General features: G+C 38.7%; 1 protein-coding gene across 7 annotated transcripts in view; it reads right to left on the bottom strand.

The window, feature by feature from the left end:
* AFF3 (ALF transcription elongation factor 3) overlaps nt 1–17,203 on the bottom strand; it is a 576,277-nt gene that overhangs the window by 194,720 nt on the left and 364,354 nt on the right. The window lies entirely within an intron of this gene.

The following is a 17,203-nucleotide window of genomic DNA, read 5'->3' as shown; positions in this document are numbered from 1 at the left end:
CCACACAACACTTTGGTCTTCATAAAAATTTCCTTCGGGGAGAAGTGAAATCACACCTATGAAATAGAGAGAAAAGGAGGGAGGGAGGGAGAGAAGTGTCATTTTCATAACACAGTATTAAGAATACAACTTTAGCTCAACACACAATCATCTGTCATCTGCTTTCTGACAGAAACTTTCACTAAACCGTGAGAGAGGGTGAGCGCTGTTTATACACTTGGAGTTTTCTTCCTCAGTTCCATCTCCTGGAAGGTACCTGCATTTACTAAATGATTGTACAATTAAATTGGATCAATCAATTTCTGATTACCAGCAAACTTACTTGGAGTTTACAGATAAGTTTTGAACCCCCCCCCCTTTTTTAAATTTCTTTCCTCTTTCAAACCTAAGCAAGCATAGAAGCAGTAGTTGATCCATTTTAGGAAAAGTGAGAAACTCTTTTTAGGTGAAGACATCTCACCTCCCTTGGGGAAAAGGGATTCTGTCAGGTTTTTCAAATCAAAGAGATTCTTAAGAGTGGTCTTGTGCCTTTAAAAAAATATTTATTTATTTATTTATTACTTTTATTTTTATTAACATATAAGGTATTATTTGTTTCCGGGATACAGGTCTGTGAATCATCAGTCTTACACAATTCACAGCATTCACCATTGCACATACCCTCCCCAATGTCCATAACCCAGCCACTCTATCCAACCCCCTCCCTTTTAGCAGCCCTCAGTTTATTTCCTGAGATTAAAAGTCTCTTATAGTTTGTCTCCTTCCCCAGTGCTATCTTGTTTCATTTTCCCTCCCTACCCCCCCACGACCCCGACCCTGCCTCTCAAATTCCTCGTATCAGAGAGATCATATGATAATTGGCATAATACCCTCTAGTTCCACCCATGTCGTTGCAAATGGTAAGATTTTGGTTTTTTTGATGGCTGCATAGTATTTGATTGTATATATATACCACATCTTCTTTATCCATTCATCTGTTGGCAGACAGCAAGGCTCTTTCTATAGTTTGGCTACATGGACACTGATACTTAAACATTCAGGTGCACTTTTTTTTTTTTTTTTTTTTTTAAGGTAAGTCTCCTCCTTCAGCTCCTTGGATAATGCAGAGCCACACAGAGAGGGAGCAGAGGGGAAGGTCAAATCCACCTGGAAGGATTTACTTATCATCTCTCGCCCACCTTGACACCTGCGCCATAGGTGGGTTAAGCTTGTAAGCATTTGAGATGTTCCCTCCATTCTGCTATTACAAAGGTCTCCCCAATGGAAAGCAAAGGAAGATCCAGTGACCTTCTCCATCCCTCTCCATCCCTCCCTTCTCCATACCTCTTCTCCCCAGAGCCCCAAGTATCTTCCCATTCTATCCTGTATCTATCCCTGTTGTCTCTTTGGAGGAGGCTGTTAAGCAGGACTGCTGAGTTTGTGTCCAGGAACAAAGTGGGTGCTCAGTATATTTTTGAATGAATGCCAAATTGAATAGTATCTCTGCAATATCTCTGCCATCCTAATCATACCTTTTAACCCGAATTACTTTAATAGCTCCCTTATTGGTTATGTTTCTTTTGTTATTGATCAATCCACTATACTCCAGCCAACTCAATTTCCCTAGACTACAGATGCAGACAAAAAGCTTCACTGCTTTTATATATATATATATATATATATATATATATATATATATATATATATATATATATATATATAACACAATATGATGGTGACCATGGCCATGATGTCTCCTGTTGTGCTTTGCAGCTTTCAGAGCACTTCCATACAAGTTTTTTTTTTTTTTTAACATTTTATTTATTTATTTGAGAGAGAGACACATAGTGAGAAAGGGACCACAAACAGGGGGAGTGGGAGAAAGAAGAGCAGGCTTCCCTCTGAGCAGGGAGCCTGATGCGGGTCTCAACTCTAGGACCCTGTGATCATGACCTGAGCCAAAGGCAAATGCTTCACAACTGAGCCACCCAAGTGGCTAATTAAAAAACTTAACAAATTTTTAAATTCACACTCAACCTTTAATCACCACTATGCCCATACTGCAGGTGAGGGAGTCAAAGCTTAAAGAGATGAACTGATTTGCCCAAGTTCACTGAATTCATAATGCACCACTGAAATTTGCACATAATTCTCATACTTCCAGCCCAGTATTTGTTTTTCACTCCACTACATTTGCTCTCAAAGACCTCACCCTCATATTCAAGAACTTCTACGAGCTCCTGGTTTTCAGCCTTGTGTCTTTTTTGTTAGTCTACATGCACTCTGTGTATAGGGGAAACTACAGTCTTTGTTTTCACTTACATTTTACTCTTTGTGTGTGAATGCCTTATTCTTACATGCTTTTTGGGTTTCTATCCACTCATGAAGGCTCATTTCAAACATCATCTATGTCTTGAGGCCTTTGCTGATTACCCTTCTACTTCAATATGATACAACAATTTTCTTCTCATGCTCCTCCAATGCACTTATTTTTCTCTCTCATAGTAAAGGTCAGATTCTTTTTTGTGTTCAACTTTACGAGTATACACCTCAGTCTGCACAAAACCATTTCTCCCTCTTCTGATATCCTTCCTCCAAAGCAGAACAGAAATCATACTTTAGAATCTCAGTAATCTCTTTCAATAACATTCAGATCTATTAAACATAATCCTATAAAGAAGGACTCAAAATTTCTTCAAGAGGGACAGTGCCTACTTATCGTTGTATAGACTGAAGCACATTATATACTAAGCACTCAAAATTAACTCCCTGAATTAACTGAATGCCATATTTCAATGCAAAATTACTATCTTTATTTTAATTCTAGCTAAGTATTTCCATGTGACTTTTCCATCTAATGAAGTCTGCTAAATATATGAAGGAAGGGTAAAGACAACAGGGTTGCTTAAAACATTTAAATCTTTAGAATTTCCAAAAATATAAGAATTCTTTACTATTTAAAGAATTAAATTCTTTACTATTTAAAACTATTTAAATGTATACTTTATTTCTACTTCCTCTTTTGCCACTTACTAGCTCAGTGAGCTTAGGTAAATCACATCTTCAGTAAACTGCAGTGACTTCAAACTACAGACTTAGGAATCAATCAAATCTCAGCTTGTGGTATTTTAGAACCAGAGGAAGTAGCGATGTTAATGATCTCAAAGTTTAATTATGAAGATTAAATGAGATAATATATTTAAAGAGCATAGCGTAGGTTCCCTTATGTTTAATCATTCAATAAAAGACAGTACTGTTTAAAACCAAACTGAGTTTCAAAATTCTTATCTCTAAAATGAGAAACAGAATTTCTTTATGAGCTTTAGATATCGGGAAATTGAGATGAGAGAATATATGGGAAAATTTTTTTTTAATATTTGTTTTTGAGAGAGAGAGAGAGAGAGAGAACACAAGCAGGTGGTAGGCGCAGAGGGAGGAACAGACTTCCCACTGAGCAGGGAGTCTGATGCAGGTCTTGATCCCAGGACCCTGGTATCACCATCTGAGCCAAAGGCAGATGGTTAACTGACTGAGCCACCCAGGCACCCTAGGAAAGTTTTTTATAAAAAAATGAAGCATTATGCAAATGTAATCCACAATTAAACCTAATAATAATTAATACAAACTATGTAGTATTAAAACAGAAAGTTATTTAAAGCAATTATGATCCCTAAGTATATTCTGTACTCTACATTGGAGAAAATATCCCTAAGCTTTCTCATGGGAACAGAGCCTTGACATAATAACAATGAGATAAGATTTGGATTTTTTAAAAAAGTGCTTAATTTGTACCTTATTTCTAGTAGTTTAAAATGTAAAAAAAAGGTAAAGTTTTTCATAACTGCTAACATTTCACTTAGTCTATCTCACAGCATTCTCACAGGAAAGATTCCTGTCTGTTGTCAGGTGGTCAATCCCATGCCACTGTGTCCACTGTTCTCCACCCTCACTCATGCTCCTGACTTCTCTGGTCTTAACCGGTCCTTCATCACTGCACTGTTCCTCCTTCCCCCACTTGTCTGTCCAGTAGCCACAGGCTACTGTGTCCCTGACCACCACAGGCTGTGAGTTTATCTAAAACAGGATGACAATAGAATATAAGGCCAACTACTCCAGAGTTTAGGGAGCTACCTTCTGATCTTCTAAAGTCCCTTGCCATTTCTTTGATCTGCCTGCCTTTGTTCCTCTTTGATTTCTTGTCCCTTAGGAATGAGGTCACACCCTATTCCTCAACACTAAGAGGGCCCCAGTTTTGAGTTTGGGTTCCTTAGCCAAATGGTAGGATGTGGAATCAGACATATCTGTCTTAACACAGCCTCACCAGTCCCATTTCTTTAAGCAGATGTCTAGTTACCCAAGGGACATATTTCAGGGTGTCTTCTTATTTTTTAGATAAGCTTCAAATGCCAAGTCTCTTTATAGTAAATACACTCACTCTTCTGCTAAATGAAGGAACAGATGGTTAAATGATAACAGTATAGGATACTGCATTTCATTAACTGTCCAACTTTTCTCTATCCTCTATATAACAGTTTTCAGAAGGTCATGGGATACATGGGCCAGTGTCCGTTTTCATGTCTATTATGCAGCAAGCTTGACCCTGAGTCCCAGGAATCCAGAACATCAAGGTGAGCAGACTTTCATGTACTCATTTTACATAACCCTCTCCCTTCTATGTAGCTACCAACTTACTCTGGCATCACCTGAATCTGCCTGTCCGAGGATAAATGGTCAGAGGTTTGGGGATCTATTCATTACACAGTGTGACTATTATTTGAGGTGAGAAGAAATGAAAGTTAAATTTTAGTCTGAAATCTTGAGAGTTCAACATGAATATATTGTAGTATAAAGATCTGCACAGTATATTTAGTTTGCAAATAGAGTAAATTAGAAAAATTCTGAACAATATTTAAATTTTCTTATTAAAATCAGCGAATAGAGAAATAATTTCCCTGGTCTCTCTCCCTGTCTTCTGTCGCCCCACTACAGTCTATCTTGATCACGAAGTGTTTTATTTAAAATAGTTCTACACCGCACTTGCTCAAAAGCTCCCAAGGACTCTGGTCCAAGCATTCAAGATGCTCTGTCATATGGCGCCATCAAGAAACACTGCAATGTTACTGCTTGCTACTTTTCTATATGGTCCTCCCCTCCTCCCTGCCAGATGGGCTTACTTCTTGTCCTGTCCTATGTTTTCCTGTCCCGACATTTTCTGTTTTTCCTTTCATGTTACTCCAACTTCACTTACCTCTTCTTTAAAAAAAAAAAAAAAAAAAAAAAAATCATTTATTTGAGAGAGAGTGAGTGAGCGAGAGAGAGTGGAGGGACGAGGGGCAGAGGAAGAGGGAGAGAGCGAATCTCAAGCAGACTCCCTGCTAAGCAGGGAGCCCAAAGTGGGGCTCAATCTCATGATCCTGAGATCACGACCTGAGCCGAAATCAAGGGTTGGATGCTTAATGACTCAGCCACCCAGGCGTCCCTTACCTCTTCCTTCTTTCTCATGCCTTGTCTCCTTACGAAAGTCACTGACCAGTGTGATCCTTAGTAAGCACTCTGCATTACATAGCACCTGTGTCCCTTATTTCACATTTCCACGCTACCTGGGCTGTGAGTTTATCTTTCATATGTTACCACTATCAAACTAAACATTTTTTAAACCGCTATTAGTTTAGAACCTCTTTGAGGGAAGGGATTGTGCCTTTGAAACTCTCTTGTAGCTCTTTGGAGGCCCAGCACAATGGATAAAATAATAGGAATTCGTTTAACTTCTCTGGGATTCTCTTTTCTCTTCTTTTAAAATGATGGCACCAATAAGCTATACTTGTCCTACCAAATACATATGATGGTTGCCAGAATCAGAAGAGACTGAAATTCTTCTTTCTCTTTCAGCAATGTTTCAACAGTTGCTGCCAACTCTGAGGTCTGCTAAAAAGGGGTGTCTATCCCCACAGGCCTGGCAAATGACCACAGCTAACTCCAGAATTCTTTGTGCTCAGAAACTCACTCTTTTCAAAATAAAACACAGGATTAATTCTGTCACTTGGGAATAAAAATATAAAATGCCAAAGTCAATTTTTATACGTGGCAGTGACTGCTGCAGATCAGAGCATTACTTTGTTTTCAGTTTCCGTATCCGAATAATCCCTCAGCTTTTCAGTTCTTTCACACGTATTATTCATGTTATGACACTCTTCTCAGATAAGTGCTGCCAACAACAGAACAGTGTAATTTTTATTACACTGCATATCCTTTAAATACGGGTAGCTAACAAGAGCACTGTGTCTGGTGAAGGGAAATGCTGCTGCAGGTCCATACCTGGGAGTCAGAGCACCAGCCCTCGAGTAAGAAAAATCGGAAGCAGCACCCTCATTCTTACCTCTTGAGGGTGGGGAGTGCATTCTAACTGTCAGTCCATTCCTGGGCTTTATTTATTTATTTATTTATTTATTTTTAAAGATTTTATTTTATTTATTTATTTGAGAGAGAAAAAGAGCAAGCAAGAGAGAGAGCATGAGCATGGGGAGGGATAGAGGACGAGAGAGACGTATATCCCTGCCAAAGGCAGCCCGACACAGGGCTCGATCCCAGGACCCTGAGATCATGACCTGAGCCGAAGGCAGATGCTTAACTGAGTGAGCCACCCAGGCGCCTGCATCCCTAGACTTCAACAGACTCCAGGGTCAGACTTGAAGGCTGGGCAGATTGGGGCTTCAAATAAGAAGGCTGAAGTTACCCCCTAAATCAACAAAAATTCAAGAACATCCTCATTTTGTTACTATAGAAGAAGGACCTAGAGTCTGCAAAATAATGGTAAATATAGTGTATTCATGTCCATTAAGAATAACAATGATCATTATTTTCATGGAAATACTACTCATGGAAAGCTTTTAGAAAAACAGTGGTGGCTGGAAAAGAAAAGCACCTTCTGTTTTTTTTATAGTACAGCTTAGGCTACTAAAATTACAAGTATGCAAATAACCAATAAAAATGTCTAACTGCAGCATTACCAAAAATCATAGTGAAATCTTGTTTCTTTATATTGAAAACTCAGGAATATGTCCAATTTGAACTAAAATTGACCTGAGAGGGGGATTCCCAGGAGCCATATCTATATTTTCTGGTCTCCTCCATGTCCCCTGGGTGGGAGAATCTCAGATTGGAACACTAACTAATCTCAGCCAGTCCTTTTTAAAAATTTTTATTTTTTTATTAACATATAATGTATTATTTGTTTCAGGGGCACAGGTCTGTGGTTCATCAGTCTTATTGCATTCACAGCGCTCACCAGCCAGTACTTTCTAACTTAAGCCTATCCCTTGGCTCTCAATGAGGTTGATCACCAATGGATAAAACAGAGGGTGTACCACGTAGTAAAGAATAATTGAATCAAATTGAGAAAGTTTTAAAATCAGCTTTCACAGGGACGCCTGGGTGGCTCAGTGGGTTAAAGCCTCTGCCTTCAGCTCAGGTCATGATCCCAAGGTCCTGGGATCAAGTCCCACATCGGGCTATCTGCTCAGTAGGGAGCCTGCTTCTCCGTCTCTCTCTGCCTGCCTCTCTGCCTACTTGTGATCTCTGTCAAATAAATAAATAAAAATCTTAAAAAAAAAAAATCAGCTTTCACAGACCGGGCAAGACAAAGAGAACACGTGTATTAGATAACAATATGGGCTTATGGTGGGGATGGAAAAACACAAAAGCAAGCCTTCAACCTGGAAATTCCAAGGCGGCCTGAAGGGTGTGCATCACACTTCCTTCTCGGGCCATAAGATTTTCAGTTCTCCCATGCCCATATAGTGTCTGGCCTTTCCTATTTCCTTCACATGTAAAGAGTGACTGCTTTTAATGAAATCCATCCTGTGTACTACAGACCCATCTCATCTCCCTGACTTCAGCATCCCTGCGAACTCTGGACTCTCCAACGAAAGGATAAGAGCTCGGAGAGAAGCCAAGATACAACGGCTATTCCAAAAAAAAAAAAAAAATTATTTCATGCCAGAACCTTCATTTTAGACTTTTCTGAAGATTTCTTGTTCTAGATGCAGCTTTACCGTTTTCAAGTTTTCTTTCGGGGCAGGAAGGTGGATGTGACCTGTCTTACTCTCTTGTTCCTCTGTGTTAAGTGCATTCTGTCTTATCTATTAACTTGGGGTCTTCTGGAATAAGAACTGTACATTTTATAATTCATTTTTAGATTTGCCTGGCTTTCAATATTCATTCTTCCCCCTGGGCTTAAAAATATCTCAATTCCTCTTCTTTAACTGTGGATTGTTTCTAGAATTGAACATTGTGCTAAAATAATAAAAGCAGTAAAATCTGGGGCACCTGGGTGGCTCAGTCGTTAAGCATCTGCCTTTGGCTCAGGTCATGATCTCAGAGTCCTAGGATCCAGCCCTGTGTCTGGCTCCCTGCTCAGCAGGGAGTCTGCTTCTCCCTCTCCTCTGCTGCTCCCCCTTGCATATGCATGCGGGCACGTGCTTGCTCTCTCTCGCTTTCTCTCTGATAAATAAAAAAAATCTAAAAAAAACAAAAAAAAAAAAAGGTAGCAAAATCTACTTGGGTTCTCAGAATTTAAAGAAGAGGGTTTTAATGTTGAGTATACAGCTGCAGGAACTTAATGACTCTTATTAAACCCAGGTGAAAACTTCACTCCTGAGTTCCTGCTGCAACACACAGACACCTGCCAGTTTCCTGCGCTCTTAAGAGCCTTGTGCTCCTGTTGATAAGCACTGATTAGTCTAACTTTAAAAGATGGTTTAAAAAAATAAAGTGTTTGGAGGCAGTAAGAGGATTTCCCAAATTCTGAATGTGAGGCTGGTATTTTCCTGTACCGTTTCTAAGAATAAGTCATATTAAGCCTCGGTTTAGCAGAACTGAGGCAAATTCCTGACCAGCTCATGAGAAAGGTCGTTTTATTAATGTTATCATTGTCACCTTATTTTTGACCTACATAATATCTTTTCGTGACAGCACAAACACCAGAAATAAGCCCTGTTAGTAGACATATAGACTGTAATTAATCTCAGAACTAGCTGTGTTTTGCAATAATGAAACAGCTCTTTCATATGTGTCTAAGGGTAGAGAAGGTATTATTTGGGACAGAGAGAAAGACTATGGAAGCCAGAAGGGTAAGAGGGTGATAATTACATTCTTGTCCATGCTTTCCTTTTACCATGTTGCCCAACCCAATTCCACAGACAGATAATCAGAAATGTGCATTTGACAAAATCTCTCAATTCCAGAGAAGAGGAATGGCAGAACAAAACAGGTTTGGAGTCAGCATCTGGGAAACCACGTGTCCTCTTGGCCCTGCTGTGAACTGGCAGAATGACCCTGGGCAGGTTTGCTTTGCTGATTACTGATGTCCTTGTCTGTGAATTGGTGTTAATCACCCTATCTTGCAGGATTACTAAATCGGTTAGTGACAAAGTACCCAGCACAGCGTCTGGCATGAAGTAGGTGCCCTCGGAAGGTGATCAGTGCTGTTATCACTACTTTTATAATTAGTGTTGGCAGCTTTTGGCTTGGACTTTGGGAAGATAAGAGGATGACTATAGGAGAAGACATTTATGAGTTTGTTTTTTAATCTATTTCACTCCGTTAATTATTTAATATTTAACTGGTTAATTATTCATAGTCAAATAGAAGGCATAATGAAAGTGTGCTTATTAAACAATAATTTGCTTCCCTCACTCCCTTTGCCACTAGGGCACCATGTGCACAGAGGGGAGGGGGTGCTGTCGCATCATCTGGTATTTTTCTCAAATGGTACAATTACTAGTAAGCAAAATGCATTCCCTTTCCGAAAGCTGGTTTGGGGTTCTTTTTTTTTTTTTTTTTTTGGTTTGGGGTTCTTAAGAGTTAGAAGCGTTGTCTTTATGCCTACAGACTACCCATGGCCAACAGTTAGGGCAGTTCAGCTGGTACACTGGCTTGAGAGCTCTTCTAAGAAGACCTGATGGAGCCAATGGGAAAAGGTGAATACAGGGGTGGAAAGTAATCTGGTCACAGGGGCAGGAGTCAGCCTGGAGGCAGGGCACAGAGCAAGGTAGGCAGACTAGACAAGAAAAGACCTTGAGAGCCACTGGGGCTGAGATAAAAAGTCCCTGGGATAGTAGGCTGTCCGGTTCCCCAGAGGGAAGGCAAGTCTCAGCTGCTGTGGCACCCTTAGCACAACCTTGCTAATGGGGCACGTTTTTCTCCCTTTCAAGCCCTTTCCCAGCTAAGTTCCCCTCCACCACGCAGGTTTCTATGAGCTTCACTCAAGTATTTCTTCTCAGTTTGAGAGGTGATTTATAGAAATCACTGAGTGGCACCACCCTAGTCTAGCAGGGATGTCTCTTCATCTTAGGAATGAATGTAAAAGGCAGGATGATTTTACAGAAGACAGGTAATGTCTCCTGACATACTCCAGATACAGACAGCCAAATCCAGAGGAGGAGGGAAAGCTGGGGAGCCTGAAAGAAACAATCTTTTTTGTTTGCTTTTTAAACCATGAGGTCAAAATATCCTCAAATTGGAGAAGCAGAAGATCAAAATATTTCCCCCCAGAAGTTTATAGGTCTGCGAGAAAAGAGAAGTTAGGGCCAAAATGAAAACAGGAGGATAACCACTTTTATTAGAAGAAAGCAACAAGAAAGACTGGGTTAGTAGAGCCTGGTAAAGAGCTTACCCCTTGGGAAAAGATATTCCTTGAGAACACAGAAATGAAGTTAAAAGAGGCAGGCGCCAAATTAATGACATCTAAAGAAGACCCTGAACTCAGATGCTATGTCTTTAAATGGGGAAAGAAAAGAACTTAAGGCAATGAGGAAGCAAAGATGATCTCACAGAAGTCTCCATGGGGAGAAAGTGAGAAAGACGATTCAGAATACGCAAAAGCAAATGGACAATCTACAAATTTGAGACAGATGTTTCTATTCCTTGATCTTTGCTGACAATTCCAGGCATAGTTGAGAAGGGGTCTGCAATCATGCTGAATAGTTTATGACTTAGACCAATCAATTCAGCCTCTACTAGTGCATCCAGATGTCCATCCAACTGAACTCATTTCTGAGCATCCACTGTGTGGTGCAAGGCAATGCAAATGTCCTGGGGATAAAACATGGAATACAACAGACATGGAACAGTGAGTACCGTGGGGCGAACAAACACTGCATATACAAGGCATCCATATTCCTCATGGTTGCCATGTTTTTGTTTCTGGTTTTATTTCTCATGGAGCCACCCCAGCCACCAATGCCCATCCGGGCCTTAATGGATGCTGCTCAAGGAATCATATTCCTCATGGTTACTCCACTGGTCTCATGTGTCTAAGCGGTTTGGCCAAAAAAAAAAAAAAGAAAGAAAAAGAAGCTTAAGTTGCTGTGTCAGACGTTCAAGGGCCTACCTTGTGGAAAAACCATTACAGGTGGCTTATGGAGACAAGCAACCACAATTAGAGTCCACTAGTTAAAGCTACCAGGAAGAGTTTGATTTTTATAAACTTTCTAACAATTTCTGACAATATTCCACCGGTGCTTTGTGCTAAGCATTGCTTTAGTGCTAGAGACACAGCTACAAATGTGGTCCCATGTCCTCATGGATGCCATATTCTGGCATAAGTGGGATAGACAGTAACCATGTATACAACTTTATACAGCATTATATAACATAACAACACAATGCAGTTTAAGTCAGCATAAGAACCATTAAAACTACTCAGTGCTAAACTGGCTGTTTCTTAAAACAGTGAGCTGCTAGGGCACCTGGGTGGCTCAGTGGGTTAAAGCCTCTGCCTTCCGCTCAGGTTATGATCCCAGGGTCCTGGGATCGAGCCCTGCTTCGGGCTCTCTGCTCAGCAGAAAGCTGAGCCTGTCAGATAAAAAATTTGCCTGACAAATAAATAAACATGTTTTTTAAAAATATGGTGAGCTGCTTATCATGGAAGTATTTGAAATCATAACAATGAGGAGTCTCTGGAATACCTACTTCTTTCTGACTTTTGTGGGGGTGCATGGGGAGACATGAGGCAAACCTTGACCTCTCTGTCCATCTCTAATTGTGACTTGGTGAAGTTCTTAACTGCACCTGTATTCTCTGCTAGGCTAAGAACATATGATTTCACTTTAAATTTTAATTTAATTGAAAAATTATCTTCACTGCATCTTTCTGCTTACATAAATAATATATGCTTCTTGTTCAAAAGTTTAGCATTGCAAAAGTACAAAATGCAGGAAAGTGAAAGCCACCCAGGATCCCAACACCTATGGTTAATGCCCACAGTGAACAGTTTTAAGTGCCAGGTACTTATCCAATTTATATATATATATATATATATATATATAAATTGGATAAGTCACACACACACATACACACTAACATGGGGATTATACATATATTTTTAATGAGGTCATACTGTTTGGTGACTTTATCTTTTTTATTTCTCATTTCTTCTTTTCCAACACAACGTATAAATGTATCTTCTTTTGAAAGGCTATACAGACAATCCACTGCCTGGAAGTATAGTTTGTTCTACCTGGAAATATTATAGCTTATTTAATTAACTAATGGAAAGTTGATTTGTTGCTTTTTTTTTTTTCATGACTATAAACCACACTTTGGCAAAAATCCTTGTACATCGGTCTTTTCATGGTTGTGTATGTCTTCCAGTACATAATTTCCTTCCTTGTACAGAATTTCTAGGTCAAATGGCATAAATATTTTAAATGCTAATATATTGTCAAATTGGTCTCGAAAAATTGTCTATTTATTTACATGTCCTATAACAGTATATGAAAGTGACTGTTTCTAAACACCTTTATTAATACTCTTTTTAAAAGTCATATTTGCAGTGGCTTCTAGACCAAGATGGCCACTTAAAAGGCTACTGAATTTCTCTCCTTTCACAGACACATTGAACATACATCTACACATGGCGCACTCTCCTCTGAGAGAAATCCAGGAACTAGATAAGCGAATCCTACATACCAAGTGACAGACAAAATATACACATTGAAACAGGTAGAAAAGACTGAGACTCATATTATTAATCCCTTTCCTAGAACAGCATATACTTGGGAGGAAGTCCCCAAGTCCCAGCTTCTCTCCGAGGAGCAGAGGGTCTGGGTCACAAATTTGGCACTCCAAATTTGAAGGCCACCACCTAAGGAATGCCCCCAAATCACCTAACTCCAATAGCCCATAGGGCTTGCATTCATGAAGATCATAGAAAACAAAGAGGCAGTCATTAAAGGATGCAGGAGCATTTGCATCTATACACCTGGGCACAGTGCAGAGGTGGCAGACAGACAAAAATGCCCATTTCCCAGTTTCTCCCTGGAAGGAGTAAGAATATATACTTTCTCTGTGAGAGAGACTGGCTTCTGATCAACATGCATCTAAGTGCTATCTATAGTCGTCCCTTTTGGGACCCTGAGAAGTCTTGGGACACTCTCAACTACCAGGAGCCACTAAGAGCAAAAATGGCAGCTTGGACAATCACAAATGTTTGAGCAGTAGTCAAGAGCTTGAGCTCGGCTGGTTAATGAGATTCATCTCCTATGCAATACAAGCCTGTCAAGCCAGGGAGAGTTGTCTGTTTTAACTAATGTGCAGAAACAAACACAGAATACCTTAGAAATGAAGAAACAGGGAAGTATGTTCCAAAGAAAAGAACAAGATAGAACAAGATAAATCTCCAGAAACTAATCTTAATGAAGTACAGAGAAGTGATTTACCCAATAGAAGGTTCAGAATAATGTTCATAACCATGCTCGTTGAGGTCAGGAAATTAATTTATGAACAAATAATCTCAACAAAGAGACAGAAAATATTTAAAAGTATGAAAAAAAAATCACAGAGTTGAAGAATGTAATAACTGAATTGGGAAAAAAAATCTAATAGATGGATTCAACAGCACACTAAATCAAGAGAAAAAAATCAGTGAACTAGATGACAGGGCACTGGAATTCATCTAATAAAAAGTACAAGAAATAAAAAAGAATAAGATAGCTTAAGGGACTTCTTGGACACCGTTACATGTACATATATACATTATGGGGGTCCTAGAAGGAGAAAAAATGAGAAATGGGCAGAAAACTTACTCAAATAAATAATCACTGTAAATCTCCCTAAACCAAAAAAGGAAACACATACCCAGATTCAGGAATGCCAGAAAGTACCAAAGAAGAGAAATCCAAAGAAAGTCATGCTGATGCACATTATAATTAGATTGTCAAAAGCTAAAGATTAAGAGAGAACCTTAAAAGCAGCAAGAAAACTTGTTTCATACAAGAGAAACACCATAATACTTCAACAGATTTTTTCAGCAGAAATTTTGCAAGTCAGAGGTGAGTGGGATGACATAGTCAAAGTGCTGACAGAGAAAAGACAACCTGCCACCTGAGAATACTCTAACTGAAAAAGCCCTTCTATCATCACTAGACCAGTCTTTCAAGAAATGTTTAAGGGAGTTCTTCAAGCTAAAGAGATGCTAATTAATAACATACAAATATATGAAAGAATAAAACTCACTGGTTAAGGTAAATATGCAGTTAAATTCAGAAAACTCTAATATTATAGTGGTGGTGCATAAATTCCTCATAACTCTAGTATAAAGGTTAAAAGACAAAAGTATTAAAAATAACTATAATAATTTGTTAATAAGTGCACAATATAATAAAAATGTAAAATGGAAAAGAGGATGTAAGATCTGATACGATAAAACTCCTAGTATAAAACACAGGGAATAAGCTCCTTAACATTGGTCTTGGCAGAGTTATCTCAGTTTTGACACAAAAAGCAAGGGCAATAAAAGCAAAAATAAACAAGTGAGACTCTATCAGACTGAAAGCTTCTACACAGCAAAGGAAACATCAACAAAATGAAGACAACTTCTGGCACAGGAGACTTCCAAACCACATATCTGATTAAAATCCAAAATATGCAAGGAACTCATACAACCCAAAAGCAAAAAACCAATTAATCCAAAGATCTGAACAGACATTTCATAAAAAAGACATACAGATGGACAACAGGTACATGGAAAGGAGCACAGCATTACTAATGGTCAGGAAAAAAAAAAAAAAACAGAAAAAACGAGAAATCAAAACCACAATGAACTATCACCTCACATCTGTGAAGGTATCTATTATAAAAAAGACAAGAGATTACAAATACTGTCAAGGATGTAGAAAGAAGAAACCCTTGTATACTGTTGGTAGGAATGTAAACTGGTACAGCTACTAAGGAAAACAGTATGAAGATTCCCCAAGAAATTAAATTATAACTACTACATGATTCAATAATCCCACATCTAGGTATATATCTAAAGGAGACAAAATCATTATCTCAAAGAAATAATTTTATTCCCATGTTCATTGCAGCATTATTCATAAAAGCCAAAGAATGGAAACAACCTAAGTGTCCATTGAAGGATGATGGAAAAAGAAAGTGTGGTTTGTATATACCATGGAATATTTATTTCTCAGCCTTAAAAAGAAGAAAATCTTTCCTTTTGTGACAACATGGATTGACCTTGAGGAAATTATGCTAAATAAAATAAGCCAAACAGAGAAAGAAAAATACTATATAGCATTACTATAGGTGGAATCTAAAACAAAACAAAAGTTGAATTCATAGAAACAGAGAGTGGAATGGTGGTTGTCTGGGGTTTGGGGAAAATAGGGAGAGGCTGGTAAAAGGTACCAATGCTCACTATTTATAAGATAAATTATGTCTGAGATCCAAATGCACAGTTGCTAATAATGTACTGTAAATACGGTATCATATAACTGAAATTTACTGAGAATAGAACTTTAAAAAAGGTAAGTATGTGAGATGATGGAAGTGTTAACTTCATGGTGGAAATCTTTTCATAATGTATATGTATATCTCATCATCATCATGCTGGTCTCTTAAAATACATGACAATTTTGTCAATTACACCTCAACAAACAACCATTTTTTACCTCACTGCCAATTTTATAGGAAAAGAATCCCTTGAACAGTTGCTTTAATTGCATCTCTAATTATTAGTGTAGCATATTTATTAAGTGTCTTCTTTTCCCATTCCTGAAATACTTTCTGTATCCTTGCCCATTTTGACATCAAAGTATATATTTTTCCTATTGTTGTTTAAAAATCCCTTTGAGTATTTTGGAAATTAGCTCTGTCTCATCCGTCAGGTTATCACATAAATACATTTTCCAATCATATCTGTATGGAAAGAATTCCTAAAGTAAAAATGCATGAGAAAACTTGGAAGGAAAAACAACTCTTGAGAACAAAATGTGAACAATACAAATTTTATCTCTGAAAAATATTCAATACAATTACAAAGTATGTGGCAATTTTATTGTATAGCAGCAAACTTGTCTAAATATTGAGACCTGATTGCAAAAGTATTTGTTGTAATAAAAGCCAAAATAGAACAGGATAGTAATATTCCAGCTGAACCAATGGATGTTTGAGCGAGTGTTTATGTGTGAGGAAATGTGCGAGTCAGCAGGTAGGTGTATGTCTAAGTTCGTGTGTGACTGTTGGCTAAATGATGGGTATGAGGGATCTCACCAGGGTGATGAACGATGTATATAATGATTTATATAATGGTGATGGTGACACAATTCTAAATTTACTATGAACCACTGAATCACACACTGGAAATGGGTTCTTTTTTTGATATGTAAACTACATCTCAATAAAGTCATAAAAGGGGGAGTTAGAGAGTGCTCAGGATTAGAGTAGAATAGCAGTACTGAGAAGATAAGGATGTTTTTGACTTAGGGAAGGAGCCACAGAGGAGTAGCAGTTTCTGATGGAGGGTCCGAACCCACGTAAATGTGGCCCAGATGGTCCTGGGCGTGAGTAACCTGGCTTGACGGGGGAAGCAGGGAGGGTGGTGCTGGGGGGTAAGGAGTGCTCTGCCACAGAGAGAGATGAATCTGGAATAGGTAACAAGCACCCAGATCATGGAAGCCTATAAGGGAGCAATTTAGCCAATGAGGAGATCTAAGCCCAGGGGCCATGACAGGAGTGGTTTTGATAAGAAAGAAGGTTGGCACTAGCGGGATGTATTGAGAAATTGCTAGAGCTGCAAAATCCCAACTAAACAGGTTTAAAATGTTACCTTTTTTTTTTTAAATTTTTTATTTTTTATAAACATATATTTTTATCCCCAGGGGTACAGGTCTGTGAATCACCAGGTTTACACACTTCACAGCACTCACCAAAGCACATACCCTCC

The sequence above is a fragment of the Mustela lutreola genome, chromosome 9, assembly GCF_030435805.1.
Source record: "Mustela lutreola isolate mMusLut2 chromosome 9, mMusLut2.pri, whole genome shotgun sequence".
Classification (NCBI taxonomy): Eukaryota; Metazoa; Chordata; class Mammalia; order Carnivora; family Mustelidae; genus Mustela; species Mustela lutreola.
Note: the sequence above shows the minus strand (reverse complement) of the source record. Positions and strands in the feature narration are given on the sequence as shown.